This window comes from Balaenoptera borealis (genome assembly GCF_965194805.1).
Source record: "Balaenoptera borealis genome assembly, chromosome: 1".
NCBI lineage: Eukaryota > Metazoa > Chordata > Mammalia > Artiodactyla > Balaenopteridae > Balaenoptera > Balaenoptera borealis.
In genome coordinates this window covers 46,699,005-46,712,622 of record NC_138860.1, presented here as the reverse complement: position 1 = coordinate 46,712,622, position 13,618 = coordinate 46,699,005, and the positions used below count along the sequence as shown (strand labels likewise).

The window sequence follows — 13,618 nt, the reverse complement described above, 5'->3', positions numbered from 1 at the left end:
TGGATTGGAGTGGAGTGAGGTCAAAAGGCAGGGAAACGGATTAAATAGGCACACTATCCAGGCAAGACATGGTAGGGTCTGAGTTGAAACAGAGAAGAAATTGAAAGGTAGACATTTAGGAAGCAAAGGCAACAGGATTCTGATGATAGTGTAGAGAAAAAAAGGGACAGAGCGGGGGAAAAGTGTTGAGAAACTACTTCCATATTCAGCAAGAGATGATGAGAACCTGAAAAGGGAACATTGATGAGAGCAGAGAAGGGGCCACATTTGAGGAGATTAAGTTCCAACTGATTGGACAGGTGTGAGAAAGGGAGGCGTGGTGAAGAACCCCATGCCGGGTTTAGTGGAGCCTTCCCTGAATCATCCTTCCCTCACTTTCCACTAAAGTCATTTCTCCTTGTAGAAGTATCTTCTATGATTTATCAACCTCGAATCCTTTTTTGGAAGGGTATGGGATAAATAAATGTAAAAAACATAAGCCCAGATTGTAATCTGGAGCTATGTGACTTTGAATAAGGACCTAAACTCCATAAGCTACTGTGTGCTTCCATGTTTGTTAAATATAATATAATTTATATTATATTAATTAATATAAATCTATATTTTAATGGCACCTTCCCCACGCAGATGTTGTGAGGATCAAACGGAAATAATTCAGATCAAACCCTTAGCACTGGGCCTGGACACAGGAAACCTCAAAACATATAAGCTGTTGCAGTCTTTGCTATTCCACCTCCATATCCAATGGCCAAGCCCAGTTGGATCTAAAATAGCTTGAAGGCTGTGGCACAGCAGTGAGCAGTGCCGGCAACCTGTGCAGGCCAGAGCCTCTGGCTCTTCATCCAGTGAGCATTGTGAAAGAATCATAGCCTTGGAATCAGAAAATCGTGGGTTGAAATCTTGAATCTTCTGTTGACTAGCTTTATGGCTTCTTCTGCTTAAGACTCAAGAGGGGGTGACAGCAGGTCAGTCCCAGTGGTGAAGGGAACACTGGTCGCTTCTCACAGAGATTTGTCACTGTGTTTCGTCTGTCTTCAGAGGCATGACATCCAGTAGAAATGGCAGCTTCTCTCACTTGGAGCCCAGATCTAGAGTTGAATCCCCTACCTATAGGAATATGGTGGTCAACCTGGATGGCACACGGGATTGCACTCCAGAATGTTTATGGTGCTGGGTAAGAGAACTAGCACATATTGTGTATCAAAGCCCACTGATCATTATCACCTATAAGGTGCATCTTCCCCCACCCTCATGGGAAGTGACACCGTGGAGGGCTCAGTCCCCAGCTTGTTGGCCACTTCTGAACCTCAGGAGTGTGGGTTACAGCCATCTAGCTGTAACAGTGCATCACAAGGTGATTTCCTGACAGGCTGTCTCTGCCAACAAAAGGTTGCAGCTGTTTTATAGCTGAGAGTGGGAAGGACTTTGAAATGACTGCATTTAAATAAGCATTTTCTGCCCCATGGGTTCAGTTAGCAGTGGTTATGTCAAGCATTTAAGGGTGTTGTACCCCATCGAGCTATATTTCTACAGGGAAATGTTAAGGGAAGATGCAACTACACGTGTGCAAAGAGAGATTAAGAAACCATAGTCTGAAACCACATGATTTTAATATTTCTAAAACAGGCTAACCCAAGCTCTGGAGAATATGTGACACCACCCCTCCCCCTACAAAAAAAAGGCAAAATGGCAGCTTTTATGATTTTTTTGTTTCATTCTCTTACTAATGCGAATTAGCTTGTCAGTGTATTTTGTCTGCCTTCAAAGGAGTTAAATACAGTGGAGAGTGCTAGTCACAAACGCGTGTATTCCACAAGCTAGCACTGACCTGTACACATTTCAAATTTGAATTAATTGCTGACATTAAAGATTGGGGAAGGCAGCAAGATTCAGGATTTCAAAACTGCTGGGAAGTTATGTTTGCTTGGGTCCTCTGACAAAGCAAATGCCAAGATGGGATTAAATATGCAAAAATTTTATTAGGGAAAATGCTTGTATGAGGAAAAAATAGGGAGAAGCCCAGAGAAGGCTGGGAGGGCAAGTCTGAGCAGCAGTGAAGCAGAGAGGAAGGGAAAGTTGGGTTGAAGTGTTCTAGGCTGCCGAGTAGTCTGAGGAGGATTCAGCGAAGAGTGGAGAGTCCTGGGGGCAAAGCTGGCTGTCAGAGGAGTCCTGTGTCTCCCAGGAATGGGTCTGCTAGTATCCCTGCTGCCCTCAGCCATTGGCTGGGCACAGTCACTGGGAAGTATGACCTCTGCACAGACTCAGCCATGGGTTTCAGAGTGCAACAGCTGGGGCATTGGTCAACTGAGCTCTCTCTAGTTGGAGGTCTGCAAGTGCATCCCAATGTCTGCCACTGAAGCCATCTCCGGGTAAAGGGTATCTAACAGGCTGTTAATCAACCTAAAAAAAGCATGCCCAGAATATTCCCTGCCAGGGAGCAAAGACTTAAAATAGCCAGCCACTCCTTTCTCTCAGACTTAGAACACTGCCTCTTTACCTGTCCACGAAGGTCTTGTATTTGTACGACACTCCTCTGAAAACTCTAGATAAACAAATACATATATATACATATATATGAATGTACATGTGTATGTACCTAAAGAAAAAAGAGCAATCTCAAAACGTATTAATTATAGTATAAATGCTGAATGAGTTTGCAGGGAGCAGAATGGGGGTTTGAACTAAAAATCTTAAAGGTCATTTTCAGTCCCAATAGCTATACTTCTTTCATTGTTCTTAGGGAAAGATTCTTAAAGGAGTAGACTCTGTTTTCAATACCCTTTTTCTCTAACTATAAAAGTAAAATGTGCTCTTTGAAAAATGAAGAAATATATTTTTAAATCAATCACCCCAAATTCTACCACAGAAATCATTTATATTTTAATATTTTTCAGAGCATATGTGTATATCTTTTAACTTTTTTATGATCTTGTTAACATATAATTTGATATCCTTTTTTTATAGTATAATATCAAACATTTCCCCATATCATTAAAAACTCCTTAGCACGGTATGTATTAGCATACATCTCTGAATATTTCCTTATGATAAATTCCTAGAAGGCTAGTAATCGCTAAGGCAAAGGGCATGCAACCTTCTAATGCTTTTGATATATACTGATAAATTACTTTATCAGTGGCATATAAGGGTACCTGTTTCCCTAAACCTTCCTTAACTCTAAAGACAGTATTTTTAAAAAATCCCTTGCCAGTTAGGGAGAAAATGGCATCATATTTTTAATTTATTTCCTTTAAACACTAGTAATATTTAACTTTTTATTTATTTTATTGGTAATTTATAGTTCATCTTTGGTGAATTACTTCTTCACACCCTTGACCAGTTTTCTATCAAATTTGTGTATTTTTATTATTGGTTTACAGGACTCTTTACATATTAATGACCTAACCATTTATCTATCAAATATATCACAAATATTACCCATGTGTCATTTACTTTTTAATTTTGTTTATGTTTTTCTGATGTACAATTGTTTCATGCATTCAAAACTAGTGATCTTTTCATTTATGATTTCTGCTTAGGTAAGCCTTGCCTAGTTCAAGATTATATAAAATTTTACCTATGATTTATTTATTTTTCTACTGAAAAGAAAATAAAACTGGCTTTATTTTTCACATTTAAAAATGTCAGCCATCTGGGATTTATTTTTATATATTTCTCAAGGTAGGAATCTAATTTTGTCATTTTACAAATTGTTACCAGTTTGTTCCAACACTATTTATAGCATAATCTAGCCCTTCCCATTTATTTGAATTTTCATTTTTATTACACACAAGGATAGTATTTTTAAATTTTTTGTGGGTTTTAAAAATCTCCTTTTGATTCATTTCCAGTTTTACTGCACTGCCATCAAAGAATGTGGCCTATACATTTCTCTACTTTGGGAAATATGCCAGCCTTTCTCTTTTGCTGACCACAGTGGATCTCAGCCACTGTGAACTACTATGTGGTGTTTTGCAAAGTAAATTGCTACTACTCATAAAATATTTAAATTTGTGACTGGTGTACATATGAATTAGAGTCTATTTGATATATCACCAATAATAATATCATTCTCATTCACTGGCATTACAATTGTTTTTTTCCCCAGTTTTACTGACATATATAACATTGTATAAGTTTAAGGTGCAGAGTGTAATGACTTGACTTACATATACTGTGAAATGATTTCCTCAATAAATTTAGTTAACATCCATCATCTCACATAGATACCAAAAAAAAAAAAAAGAAAAGAAAAAAAATTTTTTCCTTGTGAAGAGAACTCCTAGGAGGCATGACAATTCTTTACAGTGGGGCAGACATGTAGGAGCAGTATGGAACCCCATCAGTTGTGGGTTCCTGCTGTGGCTCCTTACGATGGTGTCCACGAGGCCTAATCATTATAGGGTTCCTGTTCTTGAATTTCCAGAAGGACTCTGTTTCCTATGATGCTTTCTAAAGTCTTACAGTAATTCTTCGTGGTCCCTCCAACTCAAGCTAGTATGATTAAGCTTCTATTCCTTACAATGAACAAAGCCTAACTAAAACACCACCACTTTCTTCAGCACAGGAAGAAGGGACCAGTTTACATCAATCACAGCAGTGGCCTGACAAGGTGGACATGAAATTCAAGCATGGATCTCTAAGGAAGGCAGGCAGCCCTGGGGAGTGGGAGCCTTCTACTGAGTGGTGGAGTTTGCCCGTTGTGGGGTAGCCCACCATTGCCTGGGCTGGGCTCTCTCTGCAGTATCTCCCTTACCACCTGGGCCTGAGCACTACTGCAGTGGGATCTGACTCTGCACTTGGCTGTTTGGTGCACTTCCAGGAGGTTTGTAGGGATGATTCACTACTCCCTGGCAAGTCTAGCTCCAGTCTCTCTGCATGGGTGACAGTGAGATTCCATCACAAACTCCTTCTTCTCGTTCCTTGGGTCTTGCTTTTGCATTTAGCAGATTGAGGGTTACCTTTATTTTCTTTCAGATGGGTCTCACTTCATCTAAAGAAAGTATGTAACAAATATTTTTTAGATTTTTCTGGATTGTGGTAGCATCTTAATTGAGTTTCTCAGATAGTTACAGATTTCCTCCTATTTTTTAAAAATTCCTTTGAAGGAGCAGGAAGGAGTTAAGCCTTTGTGCTCAATTATTATCATGAGTTGAAAATTACATTTTCCAGTTTAATTCTTTTTTTCTCTCATTTAAAACCGAAAAGTTTTAATTTTTACATAATACCTCCTTATCGAATCTGCCCAACTAATCAAGGGGAAAATGCAATGAAAGCAAATCACCTGGTAGAAATATCAGGATATCTTTAATAGCTGTAAAGTATTATTTAACATGTAATTTGGATTCTCTCAGAGTAATAGGCACGTATTCTTTGGGGTTTTTTGTTCTATTCTTTTCTCCATACTTTCTTTGTTCTCTCTCTTCTCTCCATAGTCAGTTCATATTAGGATACCTAGTGGGTGATTTTAGGAATAAATAACTCATTCATTAAACACAATTTGAGCCCCACCATTTACAAAGCTTTCAGCAAAAGGTTATAGGAAATGTAAAGGGTAACCAGGTGCTGGCTATAGCAATTGCCATCATAAAATTATAAGCAAGCTTCAAGAGAGGAGCACATGAAAAGGTGTTCAACATGTTAGTCATTAGGGAAATGCAAATCAAGCCTACAATGAGGTACAACTTCACACCCACTAGGACAGCTAGAACAAAAAAGACAGGCAATAACAAGTGTCTGTGAAGATGTGGAGAAATTGGAACCCTCCTATTCTTTGAGGTGGTGAAAATGTTCCAGAATTACAGAGTGGTGATGGTTGCCCAGTCATGTCAATATACTGAAAACGACTGAATTGTACAATTTGCAAGACACGTATTTGACATGTATTAGTCAGAATTGGTTAAGTACTATAACAAATAAACCAAATCTCAAAGGCCTTTAAAATAACCCTAAAACTTCAATAGGAAGTGGGGGAGGAAGAGCTCAATTCTGACAAGGGGGACTTTGGATAGCTTCTCAGAACGAATGACTTCTAAGCCATATCACAGGGAACAAGTGATAATACAGTAGCCATTTACAAATGGCTAAGTGTGCCAAACACCAGGCCTTTATTTCTATTTCTCTATATACATAGTACGGTCACTCTGCTGCAGATGAAGAACCTGAGGCTCAGTGGGCAAGATGTCTTCCCCACATGACAGAGCTAGTGAGTGGCAGAGAATACTGGGATCAGCTGAGAGGCAAGCTCTTGATATGTGTAGGGGTTTGAGTAGCCTACACAGAGGGACATGTGCAAAGGCACAGGGGTAGAAAACAGCAGCATATGGATGGGAAACAGCAAATCAGCTGGGTAGCTGGGCCATCATCCATCCAGTTAGCGATTGGAACTGAGAATCAGCCTGGAAAGGTAAGCAGAGGCCAAATTATGGCAGGTTTTGTGTCATGATGGAGAAGTTTAGAATTCATTCTGGACCATCAAAGAGCTGGAGGCATGTAAGCTAAATGGATCTGTGCTTTAGAGAAGGGGCTCTGACAGCAACAAGGATAGTGTTCAACCAGAGAGTCTGAAGCCAAGGTGACTGACTAAGAGTCCAGCAGAGAGGGACTGAGGCCCGGACTGGGGTTGCAGAACTAAGCAAGGAGGAAAGGAGGAAAAGAATAAAGCCACCATTTCAAACCGGTGAAAGCATTTTAAACGTTCATGCTAATGCTTACCTTACATCGACACTGAGCATTCTGAATAAGGCACAGCTGTTCATCGACAGAGTTATTCTGGAACAAGGACTGATTTAATTAAACTGAGTGCTGAAGCATAGAAATGTCATCATGTCTCAAGCCTTCTAGCCACCTTTGCGCTGTAATCTCCTACCTCTGTCAATAGTCTTCTGGCTAGAAGAACCCACAGGAAGCTTCTGATTAGCCAGCAGGTGTCATGGTCTGACAGGGCTAATCCTTTTTTCTTGTTCTGGCCTCTCACAAGTGATAAAGACCACTCTGGAGAAGACGGAAAGTGTACTGAGGCTACCTATCATCCAGCAGATTCCAGAAGATAAAATTGTTCTTTTCTGTGCCCAGTGGCCACCGTCAATGTGGTTGGTGTAGTCTAAGCACCAGGTCTAAGAGCAAACCCCAGCTCTGTCATTTATTAGTCGGGCTAAGCTTGGTGTTGGCCGTATTACTTAACCTTGCTGTTCCTCAGATCTTGCCTCTAGAAAATGGAGATATTCATAATAACAATTCCTTTATAGCACTGCAGGGGGCTTAAATCAGTTAAAACATGTAGGGGAGATTAGAAACTGCTTGATATACACTAACACCCAAAAACCACTTGAAACACTTGTTTTGGAATTTTCCAGTTCCTTCCTTTCCTTTAAGAATATGATCTGAAAAGAGTAGGTTGTTTATATCTCAATGACAGCAATATTTTCCATTAACTTGTAAAAACTTTAATTCTCCAATTATATCTCAACTGAAAATAAAAAAGAAACTAACACTTTGTAACAGAAAAATAAAATAAAAACTTTAATTCTCAATAATTGAATCTGAAATCAGTTCATAACATCAGAACCAGTACAGCTTTTGAACTGCAGTGTAATGAGAGGTAATGACTTATTAGCTATTTTAGGGGTTCTTGCTTAATTATGGTGAAGGAAGATGCAACTTTTTATGTTTACCTCCTCAAAATTGTTTCACTTTCTGAAAGCGAGTAGGGGAAGGAGAGGGGTTTTCAAAGAGGTAATGTTGGGATAGAGATGAAAAATTTTTGTTTGTTTGTTTCTGTTTTTCTCTCTCTTTTTCACACACACACCCACACTTATGCACACACACGCACACAATTTCCTTTTCTACTTTAGCCACATTCCTTTGGTTATATCACAGTTGCTGAAGTTTCTGGATGTCAATATTTGCTTTCCATTGTCACTGAGAGGAGCCCACATAGTGACTTAATAAGTTAATAGCAACCCTTACTCCTAAGGCTGTATAGAGTTCCCACTGTCTGGCTCGAGTGCTATAGGAACATCAAGGTTTTCAGTTCTCACAGAGCTTACAGTTGATTGGAGAGACAAGACCAACACGTGAAATAACAATACTATTAGCACATATAAGCTGGAAGCAAGATAGGACTCTAGCAGATACCAGTAAAAACCAATGACTTCACCGTCTGGAGATTCATCTGTTACACCCACAGTGGTGGCGCTGTTGTGTGACCTGGGAAAAGGGGCTCCAAGCTGGAAAGCGAACTATCTGGAGAAGGCCATGAAACAAGAAGGAGAGGAAGCAGACAGCCTGGGGGCGGGGGGGGTGGGGCGCAGGGGGCTTGGCAGACCCCTTCCAGGTACCTGGAATTCCCCTCCCTCTGCTCCATTCTTCTCTTTGACCTGTGGCTGAATCTCACTCCTTGGTTATGGATTCCTAACACTTCTTGCTCCAAGTGACTATGTTCCATGTTTTCATCTTCTATCTACTCCAATTTTGAAAATGAAATAAAGAAAATACATACCCTAAGGAGAAACCAGAGGAAGAAAAAAAAAAAACAGATGTAAGAATCATAATTTTCCTATCTAGAAAAGCAGGTTACTCAGAGTACTTCACACATAGTTGAGAGACCAGTTAGAACCATTAGCAAGTTGTTAGCACTGACTCTCAACTCCCTGCTCTGAGGTAGCCCCAACCATTCAGAAGGAGCTGTGTGGTGTCACTAGAATTAACCATTATAAAAAAAATACAAAAACAACACTCAATCCACAACTGCTTATTGGGTCCATTACCTGGGTAATGTGAATTGTGGTACCCCCAAAGAAGATGTAAACATTTAAACACACACACACACACACACACAACACACAATCTAGTCTCAAATCAATAGCTACTGATCTTGATGCCACCATAAAGATACAGAAGGACCCCAATAGTATAAAGGCTGTAAAATTTCAGCAAGTGAGGGCAACTATGGATTTTCCAAAGGTTCAGAAACTCAGAGGCTAGGGTTGTTCAGCCACTGTAGGAGTTAGACTGAGGTATAAGAGTGGGAGAGGTTGAAGAGAAAACATATTTCCAACAGTTAAGAATGTGGGCTCTGGCATTTGACTGGTGAAAATCAATCTTGGCCTTGTGCTAATTACTTCACCCCTCTGTGCTTCCATTTCCACATCTGCATGGGAATGATGATAATATTCATATCTCTCTGATTGCTTTGCCGGGAAGATGAAGTGAGTTAGCTCATGTACATTATGACTTACATAATACCATGCTTACCACACAGCAGACAATCGGTGTTAGCTGTTATTGCATGAAGCAAGTACAAAGAAAGCACATTTCAGAGTAGTACTTATTTTAGGATCACTTGTTTCTGAATAATCCTGCCAAAGCTACTTTTGACTTGATTATTCAGAAAAATTAACCAGATTGGAAGCTTTTTAAAAATAAATCACATAAATTGAATTCATTTAAATTCATATGAGAAATTATAGGAGGCAGCAGTGTATAGATTTTACTATCTTTTATTCAATCAACCTGTACTTTCATTGGTTTCTTTTTTACAGTCAATGGTAAAGGGACCCTATATGTCTTAGTCAGTTTGGGCTGCTATAACAAAATACCACAGCCTGGGTAACTTAAACAAGATATATTTACTTCTCACAGTTTTGGAGGCTGGAAGTCTGAGATCAAAGTGCCAGCATGGTCAAGTTCTTGGTAAGGGCCCTTTTCCCGGTTTGCTTGTGTTCTGGGTGGGGAGAGGCGGAGGAGAGCTCTCTGGGTTCTTCTTATAAGAGCACTAATCTCACCATGAGGCCCCCGCTCCCCACCATGACCTCATCTCCCAAAGGCCTACCTCCTCCTAATACCATCAGCATCGGGGATTAAGGCTCCAACATGAATTTGGGGATGCAAACATTCAATCCATAACGCTGTACTTAAAAGAAACATAAGAAACAAAAATTTCAAACTTACATGTTATAAATGGTTCTATAGAACCAAATATTTATAAGTTAAAGCTTTAGAAATAAAAGAAAATCAGTTATGAAAGAAATGCCTTTGAAGGTTAAAACTTAACTTTTCTGGGCAAAAGAGATTTTTTTTTTTTTTAATTGTATTTAGAGTGTTTGAAGATACATAAGCACAGAGGGGTGAAGTAATTAGCACCGTCTAATATAAATGTATAGTAGATTTAGACTGTACTGACCAAACAGATGTGCAGGCAACTCTTGCTGTGTGGTTTAGGGCAGGGGTCCCCAACCCCCGGTCTGTGGACTGGTACCAATCCTCGGCCTGTTAGGAACTGGGCCGCACAGCAGGAGGTGAGCGTCTGGAGAGTGACCTAGGATTCATCTGCCGCTCCCCGTTGCTCCCCATCACTTGCCTTACTGCCCGAACCCCCCCCACCCCAGAAAAATTGTCTTCCACAAAACCAGTCCCTGGTATCAAAAAGGTTGAGGACCACTGGTTTAGGGTACATACCTAAGCCTCTCCAGCACCTCAGAGGCCCATCCTGTCTGCCCCTCCCCTCCCACTGTACCCTTCCTACCCTCTCTTCTGCAGTCCTTACCCAAATCCCCATGGTCCCACTGCCCCTGCTGTGGCTATGTGCAATAAAATGTGTGTGCAGGAGACTTCCCTGGCGGTCCAGTGGTTAAGACTCCAAGCTTCCACTGCAGGGTTCAATCCCTGGTCTCGGAACTAAGACCGTGCATGTCCCCTGGCAAGGCCAAAAAAACAAAAAAAAAAACAAAAAAAGAAAGAAAATGTGTGTGTGTCGCGGTTGTGGTGGTGATGGGAATCTCCACTCCCATGTCCTCCACATTTGGGGGAGGAAGGAAAGGTGCCCCAGGAATCCCAGGTAAATGAGGAATGAATGTTCACATTAAAAAAAATGTTTATCAGAGCAGTTAATTTCTACAGAAATACCAGCACCAAACAGGGTTTACTGAGAGGCAAAAAGGGCTTAAGTTCCACAACACCTTATTCACATGAGCCTTTCCCAGGGGGCTTTTGCACTTTTAGCTTCCTTATCTGGAAAGTGGCTCCCCAAATTGTAAGTGATTCAAACTCTACAAAACCTGGATTGTTTCTGGTCAGCACTATAGGTTAATTATGGGATTCCTTTCATGGACTTCTGTGACTATCCTGAGAACCTTACTACCACATAAAATGTTGCTTCTAAGGAGTAGTTTCTAGTGAGAATTAACACAACATACCACCTGTTCTCAGCCCTGGGAAGATGTCTGGTCCCTAAACTAGGTTCTTAACAAATGTTTGCTGATTGAATAATAATGAAATAAATGAAGGGAAAATGGATATACTTGAAGCACTTACTGAGTACTTCTCTCTGGAGGGTAGGATTATGGTGATTTTTATTTCCTTCATACCTGGCTGAGTTTCTGAAATATTTCCACAATGAACATGTATTATTTTGAATAATTAAAAACTTGCTTTAAAAGTTCATAGTATGGATTTTGTAAACTTACACATGTATGGAGTGCTTGCTCTGTGGCCTTCTGTTACTTCTGAGGATATCAATTCAGAGGAGACCTACATTGTATTGCTCTCAAGAAATCTATGGTGCCAGTCACTGAGCCCTGAAGAGATAGATTACAACACAGGTCAACATTTATAGAGCTTGGTCTATTCAGGTGGTAGTGAGGGAAGGAGAGAAGTAGGGAAAGAGAAAAACCTGGTTATGCTCAAGCATCCTTTTATATAGAATTATATGTAAATAAACACACACACACACACACACATCTTAGTTATATACTTCTTTCATCTTACCATAGAAGAGGTTTTTAGGAGTGGCCTAAAAACCCCAGAGAAATGTTGACTACATTTGGATAAACCCAGCAGATGGATTTTCACTCCCAACTTTAAGAAGGAATGCAAAGAGAAAAAAAAAAAAAGTCTACCAAATTACCAAATCTGGGATTAAACTATATACTTGAAAGGACAGCTCGTATTTATTGAGTTCTTACCATGTGTCAGGCATTATGCAAAGTTTTTTATATGCATTGCCACCTCATTTTATTTTCCTTTTATTTTGACAACATGCCTATGAGATGGGAACTAGTATCACCAATCCCATTTTACAGATGAGGGAAGGAAGGCTGAAAGAAATAAAACAAGTCACCTAAGGTAACAGAGATGGTGGCTGGCAGGGCCTGACTGGAATCCTAATTAGCCTACCAGCCTTTCTAAACCACCTCTTCAGGAGGCCAGATTACAAAGAATTCTGGTTCCAAAGAGAAAAATAAACTAGAATATTGATAATTTTAAAAAATGGAATACAAAAGAGTTTCAAAAACAATGTGATACCAGCCTTTCAAATTAAAAAAGTAAAAACACTGGAAAACCATTTTCTTTTTTTTTTTTTTTTTCTCAAAAAGGCCGACTTCCTAGACATTAATGGGTGGGTTATTAACTCATTTCATTAAACTAAATTATGAATTTGCTTTTTAATTAAGTGTCTCATCACTGTCACAGCTCCGATGTGTCCTTTCCTGTTTTCCAACTTCATCTTCGTCCAAAGTAAGAAATGATTCGGTTTGTGTGTAATCCACGGGACCCAGGGAAGATCTTTTGCCCCTTTTGTTTTCTTGGGTGTCCTCACTCTGGAGGCCTGGCATTCCTCACGTGTCTAGGGCAATGCAGGAGCAGCGAAGCGCGGGGAAGCCACACAAAAGACATCCAACCACTATCAATGTTGCAAGATCAATTCAGGGCGCACACGAAACACCCAGTATGTCCAGGAAAAGAAGAAAAAATACCTTCTCCCAGAGAGTGAGAAACTGGTTGACCTCTTGTGAGTGTCCACAAAAAACTGAGCAGGTAAAATGGTGGGCGGCGATCTTTGTGGATCCCCAATCATCCCAAACGCGCCTTGCAGGCGCGGCCTCCGCCCTTTAGTCCCAAGAGGCCGGAGGGGCAAAGATGGGGCGCAGGGCGCGAAGTCTCAGGCGGTGTCTCCTTCCCCTCCCCAGTGCAGCTTCTGCCCAGTGACCAACGCTTCATTCATCTTGCAGGCGCCGCGGCTCCAGGGCAGGGTGGCGGGTCAGGGGCCGGGGCCGCTGGGCAGCGCCCGCCGGCCCAGCGAAGGGAGTGGCCGCGCGGCGCGGCGAGGATGCCCGGCCTTCCCTCCCTCTGCTTCCAGCAGGCGCAGCCCCACGGCTGGGCCCAAGGGCTGGCTTGGGTTTCCCGCAGAGCTGGGCCGCCCCGACCTCCGAGCGGCCCCGTGGCTTCCACGCCACCGCCCGGGTGTCAGGCCCAGGACGCAGCTTTCGCGTCGGGGTCTCCCTTCCCGCTGGCCGGCCGGCGCGGGGTGCGCGCGCGCGCGCACGCACACACACACACACACACGCCCGTCCTCACCCTCCTTCCCTCTCTGCAGTCCTGGCAGCCCCGCTCTCCTGGTCCCTTTCTCCGGGGTCCGCGGCACCCTCCCGGCCTCCGCAGGCCGTTCCCAGGGGCGAGGCTGGGTGCTGGACGCGCGCGGGAGCCGGGCGCGGGGAGGGGCCGGCGGTGGGGGAGTGTCTGGCTGCCCCCGCCCCTCGAGTGAGTGACTGGGCGAGGAGGTCCCCTCCCTCCCTCCCCCTCCCTTTTTCCCGGTCCCCTCCCTCGCTCGCTCGCTCCC

General features: G+C 42.0%; 1 long non-coding RNA gene across 7 annotated transcripts; it reads right to left on the bottom strand.

Annotated features, from left to right (window-relative positions):
- Window positions 1–3,515: 3,515 nt before the first annotated feature.
- Window positions 3,516–13,468, bottom strand: LOC309633458. 7 transcript variants are annotated; one of them, XR_014247541.1, is made up of 4 exons: window positions 9,634–13,468; window positions 8,340–8,501; window positions 5,285–5,454; window positions 3,516–4,993 (listed from the first exon to the last, which is right to left on the bottom strand). It is a non-coding gene; the product is annotated as an uncharacterized lncRNA (long non-coding RNA). The 7 variants fall into 7 exon arrangements; XR_014247542.1 differs by having other exon boundaries at window positions 3,516–5,454; window positions 9,634–9,724; window positions 9,833–13,468; XR_014247543.1 differs by having other exon boundaries at window positions 3,516–5,454; window positions 9,634–9,908; window positions 10,184–13,468.
- Between the last annotated feature and the right edge of the window lie 150 nt (window positions 13,469–13,618).